The 15,428-nt window shown below is 39.2% G+C and overlaps 1 protein-coding gene across 33 annotated transcripts in view; it reads left to right on the forward strand.

Moving 5' to 3' along the window:
- ELAVL2 (ELAV like RNA binding protein 2) overlaps positions 1–15,428 on the forward strand; it is a 91,435-nt gene that overhangs the window by 43,721 nt on the left and 32,286 nt on the right. The window lies entirely within an intron of this gene.

Genomic DNA, 15,428 nt, shown 5'->3' on the forward strand with positions numbered 1-15,428 from the left:
ATTTTAGCAACAGCTGGTGCATAGAGCGCATGTATTTAGACCAGTTGTTTAACTTTGAAAGAGCTACCAGATGGATGCCTGCACTCTGAAAGCCAAATGAAAGGATGATTGGCAAGGTTCAGTTTGTCTCGTTTCCATTTGTCAACTCTGAGCTCTGTCAGACTAAAAAACATGGTACAGTTTATGTTGACATTTCATTATTTTTATTCAGAAATATTGACTTAGAACTCTATTGCCTGCCTTTTTTTTTTTTTAAGTTGCCAAATACCTAGCTTTAGAGAGCATATCTTAAGTTCTCGGCTGCAGCTGTGGAATGTACTGGTTAGCTTGTGTTTCAAACTACTCTTGGAGGCTACATATTCTCCATGGCTTAAGGGATGGAAGCCAATACTTTACCACTGAAAAGTAGTGCAGAACATGGTCATTTTAATAAATAAACTTCCTTGTGACTGTGTTCTTAGGGCTGCAATAGTTGGACATGAGAAGAGACAAGCTTTAGCCTGATACAGTTTGTATGGGAGGCTTCAGCCCTTACTACACATATTGATCTTGATGCCTTGGATGTGTTGGAGAGATGTTCCCCAGAGGCATACATGAATAGTGGAGGCTGAGGCCTAAAAACCTTCAGGCAGTTCTGGCACCAACATCAAACTTCTCTGGCATGCAGTACATGCTTTTTTCTCTTGTCCTGATAACGTATTTTCTGTACTACCATGGCAGAAAAGTTCTAACAGCTTTTCCTATGTTGGTGCAGGTGCTACTGTGTGGAAGGGTGATGTTTAAGCAGGAATCCAGCAACAAAAAACTGAGGGGACTTTTTCCAGTGTTTTTTTTCAACTGCATCTGCCAAGGGTGAGCAGATTGGGCTGCATTAGGGTTTTCTCTTAAATTTGTCTAGCCTGATAAAGAGGCAGCAGTGAGACTGACTTTAGCCACAGGCATCACCTTTGAATATCTCAAAATACTTCTATTGCCAGTGCTCATACCAAAGGTCTGCTAGCATGCAATAAGTGGAAAATATTGATATGACACTTGTGTTGCTTCTGAATAGTTCCGTTTGCTTTTTGAGAATGTTTTTTTGTAATCATTCTCTGCACTCTATAGGCAGTGCTTGTGGCAGTGAGTTTTACTTGTGTGTGATGTGAGGATGACTGATTACACCTAAGGGGATGTTCTTGGCATTGTTTACTCATGGTTGTAGGTTTTGGCTCCTGTTCTTACCCATATTTTAGCTAACTACAATTCTGTGTCACAACATGGATTCTCAAGCCTTACTTTCTTGAGCCTCCTGCAGTTCAGCTCTGTATAGTATCAGTTAGCTCTATGGCTTGCTTTAGTTTCTACTTCATAAGATACCTAAAGAGAAGGAGAAATAAATAGGCTCAGGCCTAGAGACATGATGCTGTATTTCTGATTCTGAGACTGTAAGAATGAGGTTGTCTTTTCAAGTGACTATACTACATACAGTTTATATTTGTTAATTTGAAAGCAAATCTCCCCCAAACTCGGTAATCCTTCCTGAAAAGGATGACTTTTAAAAGACTGCCAGAGTGGATCCATCTGTCTTGGTGAATTCACTAGACTGTACTTTTCTGACTATTCATTTCAGATAACATTTGTTGACAATTTACTCTTTCCATAGGGACCATGCAGTGGCACAAAATAGGTCAAGCTAAGAGGTTGCTCAAAGCCCAACACTGTTTCTTTCTTACTGAGTAGCCTGCTTTTTGTGCCTTTGAGTGAAGGTTGTTTTACCTCCCTGTGGATTATAGTGACCAGCACTCCAGATGTCTTGCTCTGAGACATTAGGTAGCAAAAGGGTAAAATCTGAGATTCCATGCTCCAGCACAGTATTCAGTAGCTTTGGCTACTGAAACCACTGCTTTTAGACCTTTTGGGTTGACTTTGCTACCAAACCTTACAGTAATCTGTTCCCGTAATTGTGAGGAACACCAGAAGTGCTTGGGGATGCCAAAGAAACTAGGCTGGGCTGATGCCATGCATTGCAGCCTTCAGCTGAAGGCTGGTTGATGCAGAAAACAAGCCTATCTTTTCTGTAGGGCATGACTTCAGTGCTTTAAAATAAAGCCCCTTTACTTAACTGTTTTCTGGCCTTCTGTTCCAGGAGTTAAAAGATAAAACTGTTACTTCATCTGTTTGTAGGATGGCTATTCAAGCTGTTTACCTGTCTTGTAGACCTGAGTTCTCTTATTTAGCATCCCCTCCTAAAGATGTTTAGGGATTATATTCTTGTCCCAATTAAGAGTGCTGCAAGCACACAGAAGTGATCCTCAAGGTCTTACTGATGAATGTGCAAATTACCCATATCCTTACGTGATGGTTCTGATGTTTTATATTCTGGAAGTTCACGTTGCTGTTACTTAGTGTCAGATAGACTCTTTGCCTGGGAATAGAATGGAGGAAAACTTAATTGCAGACCTTGTCTGAAGGTCTGATGCCTCCTGTTTAGCACAAAGTGTTGCCTGAGAAGGATCCTGAATTGAAATTACACTCTTTAGTTGATGACAGCTCCAGGTTTGGAACTCTTTGGAGAAAGAGATGGTGTTTGCATTTATCATAGCAGTTCCTCAGCTTTGAAGCATTTGTTTGGCTACTAGCAAAAACATTGCCTCAGTCTCGTTCCGTAAGGTTTTAGTATAAATGAGAAATGAGGTATCTGATGTTATAACTGCACTGGGAGCCATATGTCTGATTTAAGCAGCCTGGAGCAAGATTACCTTGTATTAGTGGATACAGGGTTGAGAACACTAGTTTCATGCCTGTTCTCATTTATCTTCAGGTTTTATATGGAGTGTTTGGAGAACAAATTTTCCTTTTTCTACAGTTCAGATCAGAGATGAAGAGGAAACTTGAGATAAGTTTCAGAATTACCTTGTTAATTCTTGTGCCAAATACTCCTTAATTGAAGAGGAGTTCGTGAGAGCATAGAATTTGAAATAAGTTTTCACACAGACCAAACTGCAAGTGAGAATTCATATGGGGCAAAACTTTGGTCTGTCACTGACTGTCTAACCTCAGAATCAGATGAATCTTCTGGCCACTCTGGAAGTGAAACTTCACGTATGAAATGCTTGGAACTAACAGCTTTTTGCCAAGCCTGTAAGACAGCTCCATTACAGGAATGCTAAGATATCGTGCTCTGTCTACACAGATGAATAATACTAAACATGGAGATGAAATGTTTCACAGCAATGAAACATTTTTTGATGAAGGAAGCAAGGAATTCTAATCAATCTGTACATATTGGCAGGCAGTGTCAGTACTCCTTTTCATCTAAGGGTTTGGCTGTGAGGAGAAAGCTGAAGTGGAAGAAGTACCTCCTGGTCATAACCTGTTCACAGGCACAACTTGCTGTTTAGGCATCTTTCATATCAGTTGTGAAATGTACTTATGTAGTAGGCAAAAGCAATGTTCTGAGCAAGAATTGAAATACCTGACTGCTGTTCTGTCATTATACTGATGGCAGGAATATTAAACCCTCCTATTAATGAAGATTTTAAAAGGAGCTGAAAACTAGTCCCTTCATGTAGAGAATTCCATCAACAAGATAATCATCTGTGAAGTAAGGCATGACTGTCACTTGCTAACCAAGGAATTGATCCAGAATGAGGTACTGTGCCCAAATGTTGTGGGGTCTCTGGCACCTAGATGCTTTTGGCTGATGTAGATTTATGTAAATACATGCTGCTGAACCAACACGTGAAATGTTTGTAGTTGTACAGTGGATGGGAGACCCTGGTCTCAACAAAAGCTATGTAACTGAATGCTTAGCATCTGTTCTTGGATGGCTAAGTGCTTCTGCATAATTAAAATTGGAAGATAACTTTTTAATATAATGTTAAGCATGTGTATTCATTAAAAAAAAAAAGCTAAAAAACAGGGGAAAGGTAAAATGTGATGAAGTCTAATTATCAAACTGCCCTTCTTCAAGCATTAGAAGCACAGTCTGTTCCCTCAGGACAGGTTGATTCAGCAGCAGTTGAGGGGAAATGCAAGGGAGAGTAGTAACTGTCCCTTAAAAATCAGCACTTAAGTTAGAAAAATGCAGTTTGCTACACTATACTCACTTCTCTGAACTTCAGTATAGATTAAAAATGACAATGTGTGGTATGTATCCCCATGAAAAAGACTGCAATTCATTTTAATACCCACTTGTCTTTACAAGAGTATAAATTTGGTTGTCTGGAATATTCTTTTCATGTCATAAAAGACTCCTTGTGATTTCAGGCTTTCTCTTCTAATTTACTGAAGAATAGTTACCTACATTATAACTTTGGAATTGAGTCTCATGTTGTGAGAGCAGCTTGATAACAAATTTCATAAATTTGAGAGAATTTCATAGTTTACAGAAGGTTTGAAGCCAAGAAGTGTTCTTCTGTTGTAATAATATTGCACTTATAAAATTCAGATGTTTTTCTCTAAAAATGACTTCGACAAGTCAGTTTTTCATGTCTCTTGACAGAACACATTTGAACTAGTAATAACGCATATATGTAGACCTTCCTGTCAACCTGATGACAAAGTTTATTTCAGGTCATTCTAAGTGATCACTATTACATGGGCCTGTTTTTCAGATTTGATCCAGCTGCCTACTGTGAATTTTACAGGTTGGTTGAAAACCTGGTACTCCTGCCAACCCTCTTCCAAAAATCTGTGTTCTCATTTGTCTCATTGCCAGTAAATATCTGCAGTGTTGTGGCGAGGTTTCTTTGTTCAGTGTTAACTCTCAGAGTAAAATTACTTGGGTTTTATGTGATCCTCAGTACTTTTACACTATCTAGAAATAGTACAGTGTAATGAGCAGATAAAAAGAAGGGAGTCACGCTTACTTCTGTTTCCGTAAGGCTGAAGTTGACAGAACAGTCATATCTATCTTGTTTTGTGTAATTCTGCATATTTTATCTTGCCCTCTGCAGATGTTCCTTCGCTGGGTACTTGAAGTGTTTCATTACAGTTTTGTTGCAGATAGTGCAGATACAAAAGGCAGCACAGGATGCAGCAGGTGCCTAGAACAGAAAGTTGAATGTTTCTGGAAAACTGTTGATGCAGCTGTAGTCAGTATGTTTGGATTTAATGTTTGTATGGAAATAGTTTGTAATAGTTAAGTCTCATGCCTTCTCTCTCTTTTTGTTGAAGAGCCATGGTAATAAATGCAAAGGGTTCTGGGTTGGTCACAACTGAAAATGGAAATGTTTGTTGTGACTGTTTCTGCAGTCTTTTGGTAATCAAGGCAGAAATCCTTTGAGGCATTAGAAAGTGCCTTGTCTAATTGTCTGCTTGACTTTAATTGCTGAACATATGAACATTGCTAGCCTGTAGTTCTCTTCTATGAAATCAGTGCAAAAACTCTAGCCCACATTGGTGTCTGGCAGAGAACAGAGCTCTTGGAAGACACATCTCTTCTCTGTGCTGCTGAAAAACTCTAGAGTTTCCCCATATGTGAACTCCAAGTTTCAGAGTGATCTCTTGGTTCAGCTGAAACTAGGCTGACGGTTTCTTTGAGTCTCATCACAATCGCTTTGAACAGTGTTAGCTTACGCTCCAACCTAAAATCTTTCTTGCCTTAATGCTAGACTAATTTTAGGGCATCTAAACTAACCCTATGGGGGAATGAAGAAAGTATACTTACACATTCAATCCGGGACTCTCAACATGTTGCCTTCTTGAAGCACTCCGTGGTGATGAGGTGAGAGACAAACCAAGTTCTTTTCTTCTCTGTGTCTTAAAGGGAAGCAAGAAGAAAAACTGTGTGGCTTAACAGTGAGGTGGCTTAGTCTGGAAAGTGGCTGCATGCTTGACTTATACAAAGGATAGAAAATCTTAGTTATTGTCACAAAAATGGAAATCGCTGTGGGGGAAAAAATTGAGGATGGAAGGCAGTAAATAGCTGGACTTCCAGGAGCTTGCCTTATGGCACAAGTGCCTGTTCTAGGGAAGAAAACACAAGTAGGCAATTACTTCTTTGCAGCTTCTGAGAGGAGGATTGCTATTGTTGTGAAACCCCACACCTCTTCTCTCATCATTTGTTCCACATACACATGATATTCGCAGCCTTTATCCCACTCCAACCAGTCAAATATTTCTGCAGCGTTTTGAGCCCACTTAAGGTAGGAGAGTAGTTTGGCAGGTAGAGGAGGAGCCAGCTGAAGGTGGCTGCTCTTCTGTGGTGTGCTGAGTCAAAGGTGGTGGCTCTTGGTAGCTGCTGCTTCATGGTGTTCTGACATAAGGAGAGGATTCTGGCAGCCTGACAACTCCTAATTCGAAAGGGATATGGACAAAAGGTCCTTCCTGTCAAACTGTCTTGCTGGCAGGATGCTTTGAGCATCCTTCTTAACTACCGTGAAAATGAAGAGAAAGCAATTGGGATTGAACTGATTTAGGATGATTTCTTTCTGGAGCAACTTGCGTAGAACCTTTTAAGATAGATTTTTAACAGAGCTGGGGAGGTGGATGGGAAAAGAAGGCTTTTCTTGTTACCATCTTTTTAATTTTTAAGGTAGTCCATATTTTGAACCCCACAGCTATTAGAATGCGGTCTGTGTTGTGGCCTGAGGACCCAGTGTTATAGCACAAGAGCAGTGGTTGTTTTAAAAACTGTGGTGTTGCACGATTTTGCTACAGACACAGAAAGCCTTGGCCTATGTAGCAGGTGGTTGGAGTGCTGTCCTATTGTCTGGACTGCAGGAATCATCCTGAAGGAATTGCATTTTCAAACAGGCCATCTGTGGCTTCAGAGCAGTATTAATGGAGACTTGTATTAAGCCTGTTAATACTGTATGTTATAGTGCCTTTTCCGATTCTGTATACTTGTTTAATGTTATGGTAAGGACTTAATGGCAATTACTGAGCATTTTCATATTAAACTACATGATTTATTGCATGTCACATGTCTCCTGGAAGTGACATGCGAGCATGTGGAAATGAAGTAACTTGCTTGATGTTACATTACTCAAAATAGCATTTGATTCGTTGAACCTTGACTTCACTCTTTGCTCCTTTGCAGGCATGACACTGTTTTTGACTGTTCAGAAGCTTTTTTACACTTCGTGTTTTCAAATAGGGTAATAAAAAGTTTGACTTAACCTGCATAGCTTTTTACAGGGATTCCGTTAAGTTGCCTAGTTAGTTCTTACTACTGACACTGTCGAAACAAACTACTTTTTAAAAAGTTTAGATGGTTTATTCATCCATGCATGTTAAATTCTAGCCATGGATTGATCTCAACATAAAGCATAAGCAAGGGCTTGATGTTTTAAAACTGGAACTGTTCTTTTAAGGCTAAATATGATTAGGGACCTTTCTGGCTCTAGTGAATCAGAGCATCACCTTCATTAAATCATTCTGCTGTTCTGCAAATGATGTCTTTTTTTATTGAGATTAATGCAGTATGTACTTTTCTTTAAAAAAATAAAATAAAACAGAACTTGTTTCTGTCAGATTACAGGGATTTACAAGATGCCCATGAGAATATTGGGTCTTGCAAATTGTCAGTACTCCTTTAGTGACATGGGATGTTCTTGTGTGCTTCTGGCAGAAGTAATGCCCTTTGCTTCCACCATAGGAGTACCCAGGGTGCCCGTTTCATCACCATGATTGTTCACCCTTTCTTTAGGTGCTTGTAGGTATGTATTTCTGTTACATCCTAGTGATTCTAGGCCAACTGTTTGAATAAATGTTAATTCTAGGGCAAACCAGTGTTTACTAAGAGGCCTTAAATAGTGGGGAATTTCTGTAGGCCGGCACTGCTTCTCAGGGTAGCTGCTGTGAGATTAGTGACAAGTATTTGTAGTAACAGAGGTACGTTTCTGTGAAGTCTAGCTCAATTGGGCAGCATTAGTCAACATTACTGACCTGCACACCCTGAAACCCATTCACTCCAAGGATGTTGTGTGGCTTATGGAGCTGTATGTTTTTAAAGTAATTGCCTGCTGCAACCACAAGCAGTGCAGTAAGTGAGAAGTCTTTCACTAGCTGTTTCTCCACATTCATGGTGGCTCCATTACGTATTGAAGCAGCTGGTATATTGTGCTACTGCAAAAAAAGTGATAACAAAGTGAAGCCACTTTTGAAAAAGTAGTTGGTTTACCAAAGTACATGGTACAGTTTCACCTTAACATAGTAAGGAGCTTCTACTTGTAATATGACAGGCTAATTTTAAGAAAACATGCTTCATAGGTAAGTCACTGTTACTTCAAGCAGTTCCTAATTGTCACTGGTTATTTCAACACAAGAGTGGCTGTAACAGGCAAGACAATTGTTTGTTCAGCCTCCTGTACTGTCCGTAACATAACACTCTGCTTCCATACAAGCTAAAATAATGGTACATCCCCACATACAGTCCCTGCTTCAAACTGTTTCAGGGTGAGATTTCCTGTTTGGATATAGTGTATCCCTTGGTGAGGTTCACCTAAATCATGTCATCCACAGTATCTCCTCCCTTTGATTTTCTCTGAATGCTGTGGGAAGAACCAGAGGTGCACCCTCATGTTTGAATCTGATAGCAACAAAGTCTCTAGGAAGAGTTAATTGCTTGTGTTGGAGTAGCAGCTGATGGTGTTCTTCCCATCTGGAAAAAGCACGCAAGACGTAAGGCAATAGAATGACACCAAGTTAATAGAATGGGGGAGTTGAACCTGGCTGTGATGAAACTTCCACTTTCAGAATAGCTTAAAGCCTTTGTTTTAGCTGTTTAATTACAGACATAAATGTCTTACTTGACAGTTTATTCTGTCATACATTATGTTGATCAATATTTGATTATTTTCATTCAGCCTGACTGGGTTTGGGAGAAAGAGGCAGCATAGTATCAAATATAGTAATCTCTGAGTGATCATGATTTACAGGTGTTTTCTTCATAATTGCCATTTTCTTTATAGTTGCCTAGCGTGTTAGCTCAGTGGTATGACTTATGCGTGTTCAGTAAATAGAGTCCATCTTCTGGATCTACAAGCACAAATTGCCATTAAATTGGGAATTGTTTAGTGGCTCATGCGTTTTGCTCATATGTTGCTGAAGCTGCTTTTAAAATGCAGTTCAAGCCACAATGCAAACTTAAAAAGGATTGTGATACTTGAGCAGTAATTATGTTAAAGGTAAATGGTGAGGAAGCAATACTGATGGTATTCTGTACTTCTTTAGTCCTTCTCATTAGAGAGATGGCTGTGTAGGTACAATTTTAGTTGCAGTTGCACAGTTGAGTGAATAGCATGTGTGTGTGTTCCTAGCCTTATTCAGTGTCAAAATAACACTCTGCTAATTGCAGTGGCTTAAAGCAGACTCAGTTGATGGTGCTAATTTCTGAAGATGTAATACGTTTGAAAAAGAGCTGGTACCAGCTGGCAGTAATGCCCTTGTTGTGGAACAGAAGTGCTCTGTGGGCTTGCCACTAGGTAGGATTATGCTACCGTGTTGTGAGGCATTCTGATGTCTTCCACTGTGAATTCCAGCAATTAAGTCGGACTACTTCATACTCCTTTACCTGGAACTCCTCATCAGACTTTTCAAGCTCATGAAGTTGGACTTCAGGCTATAAGTATTGCTCACTGATCTTTCCAGTGCCGCCCCCGGTTTGCCCTCAGGACACTGTAGGCTGTGACTAATTGCGGTTTTTACGTTAGTCTTCATACAGCACCATCTTCCATGCAATGCCACTTGTGCTTTGATATGTCAATCACGTAACACAGCACCTCTGTTCTGTTCAACTCCTGGAAAACTTTAAAAAAAAAATAAAAAAAAAAATTACAGGTCTAAGGGGTGAATTGAAATGAGAGCTTTTGTATACAGACTTGTAATGTTGTCATACATGTTTCTTAACAGCATTCTTACACCAGTGTGTGTAACTTCAGGCTTTCTTCGGCCTTGCATCACTTCTAATGTCAAGTTTCTGTCAACTTGACTTGGTATTGTTTACAAAGAAAGGATATCGGCTTGTTCTTTAGTGCTTTAGGAGATCTTTGCTAATTAATTTCATGTGCAGATGAAGAAACCTCTGGCTTTAAACTAAGTTATTCTTAGTTTACTGAAAGTAGTGTTTGATGTAAAATGAACACTTGCATGACTGTTGGCAGAAAAATAAATTCACTGGAAAAGACCATCCATTTTCAGTCAGGGTTTGGCTGACATCTTGAAGAGTAAAATACTGAAGGTAACATGCATAGCTGATGTTCAGTTATAAGAATTCTGACTGGGTACTTTGTTTTTTTTTTTTGTATAGTTTCAGCTCCTAGAACATGCTTAGCTTCAGCAGTACCTTCTTCCCTGTCAAGTATTGATGAAAAGACTATATAAATGTTTTTGGATGATAGGTTTTAGCATCTTGTGATACTGTTTCTTAATGGTTGTGTTCCTTTAATACATTATTTCAAAATAGGTGGTTTTTGCAGGATTTGAAATAGCCCAAGGTGCCTGAAAAGTCGTCATACTGAAATCATTGATCCTAGTTTAAGCGCTGCCTTATTTTTTTATTGTTCCCTGTGGAAGGTAGATGTATGAATTTGCTATCACTTGAAGATTCTAACTTTTCTAGAATATGGTTACTGTGTTTCATAAATTTTTATATTAGAACGTGAAACAAGTTCTTTTAGCTCAGTGGTATGTATTGATTGCATTATTAACGAAATGCGAGTATTCTGCTCTATTTTTATTCAAAACAATGCAATTTTCATCTTCAAAATTCCTGAAACTGAGTGATAATTTTGAGTTCTTCGAGTTATTGATGTTGACTCTTAGAACTAGTGGTGTGATTTCTTTTATGTTACTTTATCTGTTAAGGAGTAAGTGAAATGGAGGACAGATGGAACTTATAAATGTACATATGCTTTCACCATTAAATACACTGGTTTGTGTTACTGAATTAGTTCTACGAAACCATGTAAGATTATGGCAAGCCCATAGTCAGAAGGTTTTGAGAGCTCAGGTGCTTCCAGTATTTATATGTTATTACACACTTGATAATTTTCTTTGTGGAAAAGGAGATTACCTGAAATTCTCAATTGTCTTATCTTGTTTGGTCTGCAGACCCTACAGGAATGCTTAAAAACTACGTAGAGGGGGCATGATGAGCTGGATGCTGTGGTAATATCACCCAGCAGTTAGGGAAGGTAGCTTGTTCAGCCCTTGTGTTAGGTCTTTCAGTCCTATGAAACAAAGCAGCCAAGGACTCCCTCGTGTGGTGGGTGTGCCAACCTTTCAGACTTCTCTCTGTGTTTCTGTTACAAGTCCTTTGGTTCATGCAAGTGGGGAGTGCAGGTTGAAATAAAGCAAGTGATTGACCACAGGAAAAAATGTAGGAATAGAAACTTTTCTAGTTTTGCTGCTGCTGTTTTTTTCTGCACCTCTTAGTCACCTGACAAAATTGCCAGTGTATATACTAGTGGAGCAGGGCTGAAAAAAACACCACGTGTGCTCAAGCAAAAAATACAAAGTTCTACAGGAGTAGTTTTGGATTTTGTCTGGGATGTGTGTTGGAAAGTCTTCTTCAACATTAGCTCTTGAAATAGAAGAATCATGAAGACATAGACTCAGCAGACAACTGGACAGCTAGGCTTGATATTGGCAGAAATTCCTGGGGACAAAATGGTTCTGCCTCTCCCCCACGCCCTTCCCCCCCCCCCCCCCCCCCCCCAAAAAAAAAAATACAGGGAAGCCTTGTAATTTACCAAGATGCTTTAATGAGTCATGAAATAAAACTTCCCTGCTAATCAACTGCTCTCTAACCATGCTGTCAGACAGAACAACATGCATCGTTTTTCAAGAGATAAAATGCTCCAGGACAACTGAAAACGCAGCACTTGAGTTGACTGCGCATTTATGGCCTCTCAGGGACTTCACCTCCGTGTGATACAGCCTTAGCTGTGTTTTAGAAGTAGCTTTCAAAAGGGCTCGCTTAACATCTGTTAAGTTAAAGCTCATACTTGCCTACATTTCAAGCCTTTCTCTTAAGGTGTAGCAGATTGTAAATGACACTTGAGCACTTTCAGGCAAAGCCTCGTTAACAGGACTGCACAGTTCAGATGGCTGAACTCCCTCTTACTGCACATCCAGCCCAGCAGCATTGAGTAAAGAGCTGTTGAAGATGCTGCTTTGGGCGCTTGTCTGAATTAGTATTTCTTCTTGGTTCTGAGCTGCCTACAGGCTTTACAAGTACATTTCTCCTGAAACCGAGTGGTAGCTCTTGGGTTGAAAATGTAACAGAAGCATTACAGCCATCTTCCACTCCAAGGTCTGTTACAAAACACTTGTCATCTTTTGTCCACTGCAGACAGAAGGTGCTTCACAGACAACTGTCTCCTTACAGAAGTTTTCTTTTGGTGCATACTTTAGTCATACCTTTTTTTAGTTACTTCTGTTTTACAGGTACAGTAGTCAAAGGGAGAGGGTCTCTTTAATTTGTCCTTCAAGAAAGCTGTCTGATCTGAAGACTCTTGCCCTTCCTGTCCTTTTGTGGAAATGCAGCAAGAAGGAATTTAGCTGTTACGTGACAGTTCTAATGGCATTTCTAAAGAAAAGCCATTACCTGTGGGTGCTGCAGCTGTTCCTAGAAGGAAAAAGGAAGGAAATGGCAGTTGGCAAGAATGTTTTTTCTTAAAAGAATATTTGTCAGGCAAGCCACTAACCCTAGAAAGTTGAGAGGAGTGGCTGTAAAACAGGATATTAATTCCTAGTTGGGAATTCCCATGGTTGGGCTGAATGGCCTGTCTCAGGTGTTGGCATAGTACTCTTAATGTAAGAGAACCTTAACACATGAACACATGTTTCTTTTAATGCATGTTTCTTTGAAAGAAGAAACCAGGGTTGTTATGGGTAAATAACTTAGTTTAGTGTGTCTCTTTCAGTCTTCCAGTTTTTCCTTATGTTCCAGCGTACTCAAAACTCACTGTTCAGAAGTAAGTTCTGGGTATCCCCCAAAACAGGCAGCTTAGATAAAACAGTAAAAAGAGAAAAACTTACTACAAACTGCTAGGATGTTTTAATTATGTATAGAATATCTAGGAAGAATAAAGACTGTTGTCTTTTATTGTTTTCTGCTGGTTGTAGGTGCTGCCCTTACTGCAGTGGAGATACAAATTGCTGGCTTGGACAGGTGATGACCATTTGCTGTTCAGCCTGTAAAAACTGCCGGTTAATAGATAAAGAATAGCAAGGAGACACCACCAGTTTTGTGTTCATGCACGAAATACTTAGCTACATGAAACTTCTCCAGTAGAGGACTTCTTTAGTTAGTAAGTGATGTTTGGCCAGCACCACTACCTTTTTCTTTCATATCACCAGTCTTCTTTACCTTCTTGCTTATGACTTCTTCATGAACTAATTGGATAGTAACAAGGTAATAAAGCATGAAATAAATAAATCTTCTCTCTAGATTTCCTATTCCTTCCCAAGCTTATGTGAAAGGACTACAGAAGTAAATAATGATGGCCAAGCAAAATAGCTTGTAATGGATTTTGAGCATTCTGTGACTAAGTAGTAACCTCTTCTAAACAATGTAAATAGCTGTGCTTCGTGGAAATGTATGGTGTAATTTCATGCTATATTTTTCTATAACTCCACAAATCCTTGAGTTACTAAAGGAAGAATAAGATTTGATGTGGATTTTTTGAACAACCAGTTAAGCAACCAATTAAGTTCCTCAATCTTGTAATTCCTTCACTCCACTGCTACTGCAGTAGCCCAGCCAGAAAGTGTCCACATGATCTTTGCTTCTAAAATTCAGTTCTTGTGAACAGGATTCTGCTGTAATCAGCCCGTTCAGAAATCTTGAGGCAGCTGCCGAAAATAACCAAAAAATCCTTTAGCAGATCTTAATTAACAGGGTATAGACTGTGATTATTCCCATTCAGAAACCTGAACGTTTTTTGTCTGCAGAAGTAGGAAAATGTTTTACCAGTTAAAAGGGCTTTATTCTGCTGTAAGGAATATTGCTTCTACATAAAAAAGCAAATCATTAAGAATGGACAACAGACATCGCTTCTCTTACATATACTCTGTAGGACAAATTTCTCTGTGGGTAGCATCCTGTTGAGACTTTCAGTGTTGTGCAGCAGAGGATTTTCTTTGTGCTTTTGCAGCTGTGCACAATATTTTAATAGGCTTCGTTTTTAGTAGTCAGTTGTGAAACAGCCTGAGCAGAATGGAACTAGCTCATTTATGATTTTTCCTCTCACAACTTATGTGAATTAGAGCTTGTGTGTTTTTAAAGCAAAAAAAAACCACAATGTGACACTTTGCAAGGCATGGTGGTAAATTGAAAGGCACTGCCCATGGCTATATCTTCCAACCCATTTCTTTCCTTCTGTCTACTTGAAACTTAGTTGGTCTGTGGCTTAACAGTGCCTTTAAAGTCTACTGTCTTTCCTAAGTAATGAAGCACTATGTTCTTCAGTTGCTTTTTCCTTAATGATATAATACTCAGTCTACATTTGTCTAGAGTGCATGTGGATCTCCACTAGGCCTCTTTCAGAGACCTAGAACTAAAACGTTTGAAATGTTACTTTCTATCCCCTGTTGTGGTAGAATTCATTCTGGCTTTGACTGCAGTGCCAAGAAGTGACTTGGCATTCTATAAAATATTACCTCTTCATTTTACAACATCGTCATATGTGGTGGTCGCATGAAATTTATGAAGTTTAAAACTTGTAGAAAACTTGAAACAGAAATGGAATAACTTCCCATAAAGTGAATATTCCTCATGTATACTCATAGTACTCATGATGGTGAACGCTTCCCAGTTAGTGATGAATATAACACCTCTTGGTTCAAAAAGACATGTCTCTTTACAAAAAAAAAAAAAAAAAAGCCTTTTATGGCACTCAGGCTCAAACCTGGTTTCGTTACATGTGCCAGTAACACATAAAATGTCATTAATATGAAATTTCAGACTAACCTTTGCTTTAAGTTCTTTCTCTCTTCCAGGATTGTGAGAGGCAGTTTTGTTGCTGTGTGTGGTCTCTTACCAAAGTTTCTTGAAAGAAAAGTTAAACTGTTTTCCCTCGTGGTATAACAGTAAAGGATTAGTTTCTGTTCCTATTGATAGTCTTACTATGAGACGATGATTGTGTGATCATACGGTTACAGGTTTTAGTAGCTTATGGGAGAGGCCACCTCTTAAGTGAAAAGTTATAAGGTTCAGGAGAGTCAGTTCCACATCTGTCCTGTTCTCCTTGAGGTGGAGAGGAAGTAATGCTCTATTGAGCTTCCCTGTCCAGCTCTGTGTGTTTTTGCTTTTTGCCTTACTGGTGATGATACCTGGTTAACAGGCCCTGTTTTTAGGAATGTTCTATTTGCTGTAATCCAGATTTTTTCCTTCCAGATAATCTTGTTACTTTGTCTTGTCTTCAATTGATTTCTTCTCTTACCCAGTACTTGGTGTTTCTTTAACCTACACCACACTGTTTAATATTCATAGTGTC

Source organism: Anas acuta, chromosome Z (genome assembly GCF_963932015.1).
Source record: "Anas acuta chromosome Z, bAnaAcu1.1, whole genome shotgun sequence".
Lineage (NCBI taxonomy): Eukaryota > Metazoa > Chordata > Aves > Anseriformes > Anatidae > Anas > Anas acuta.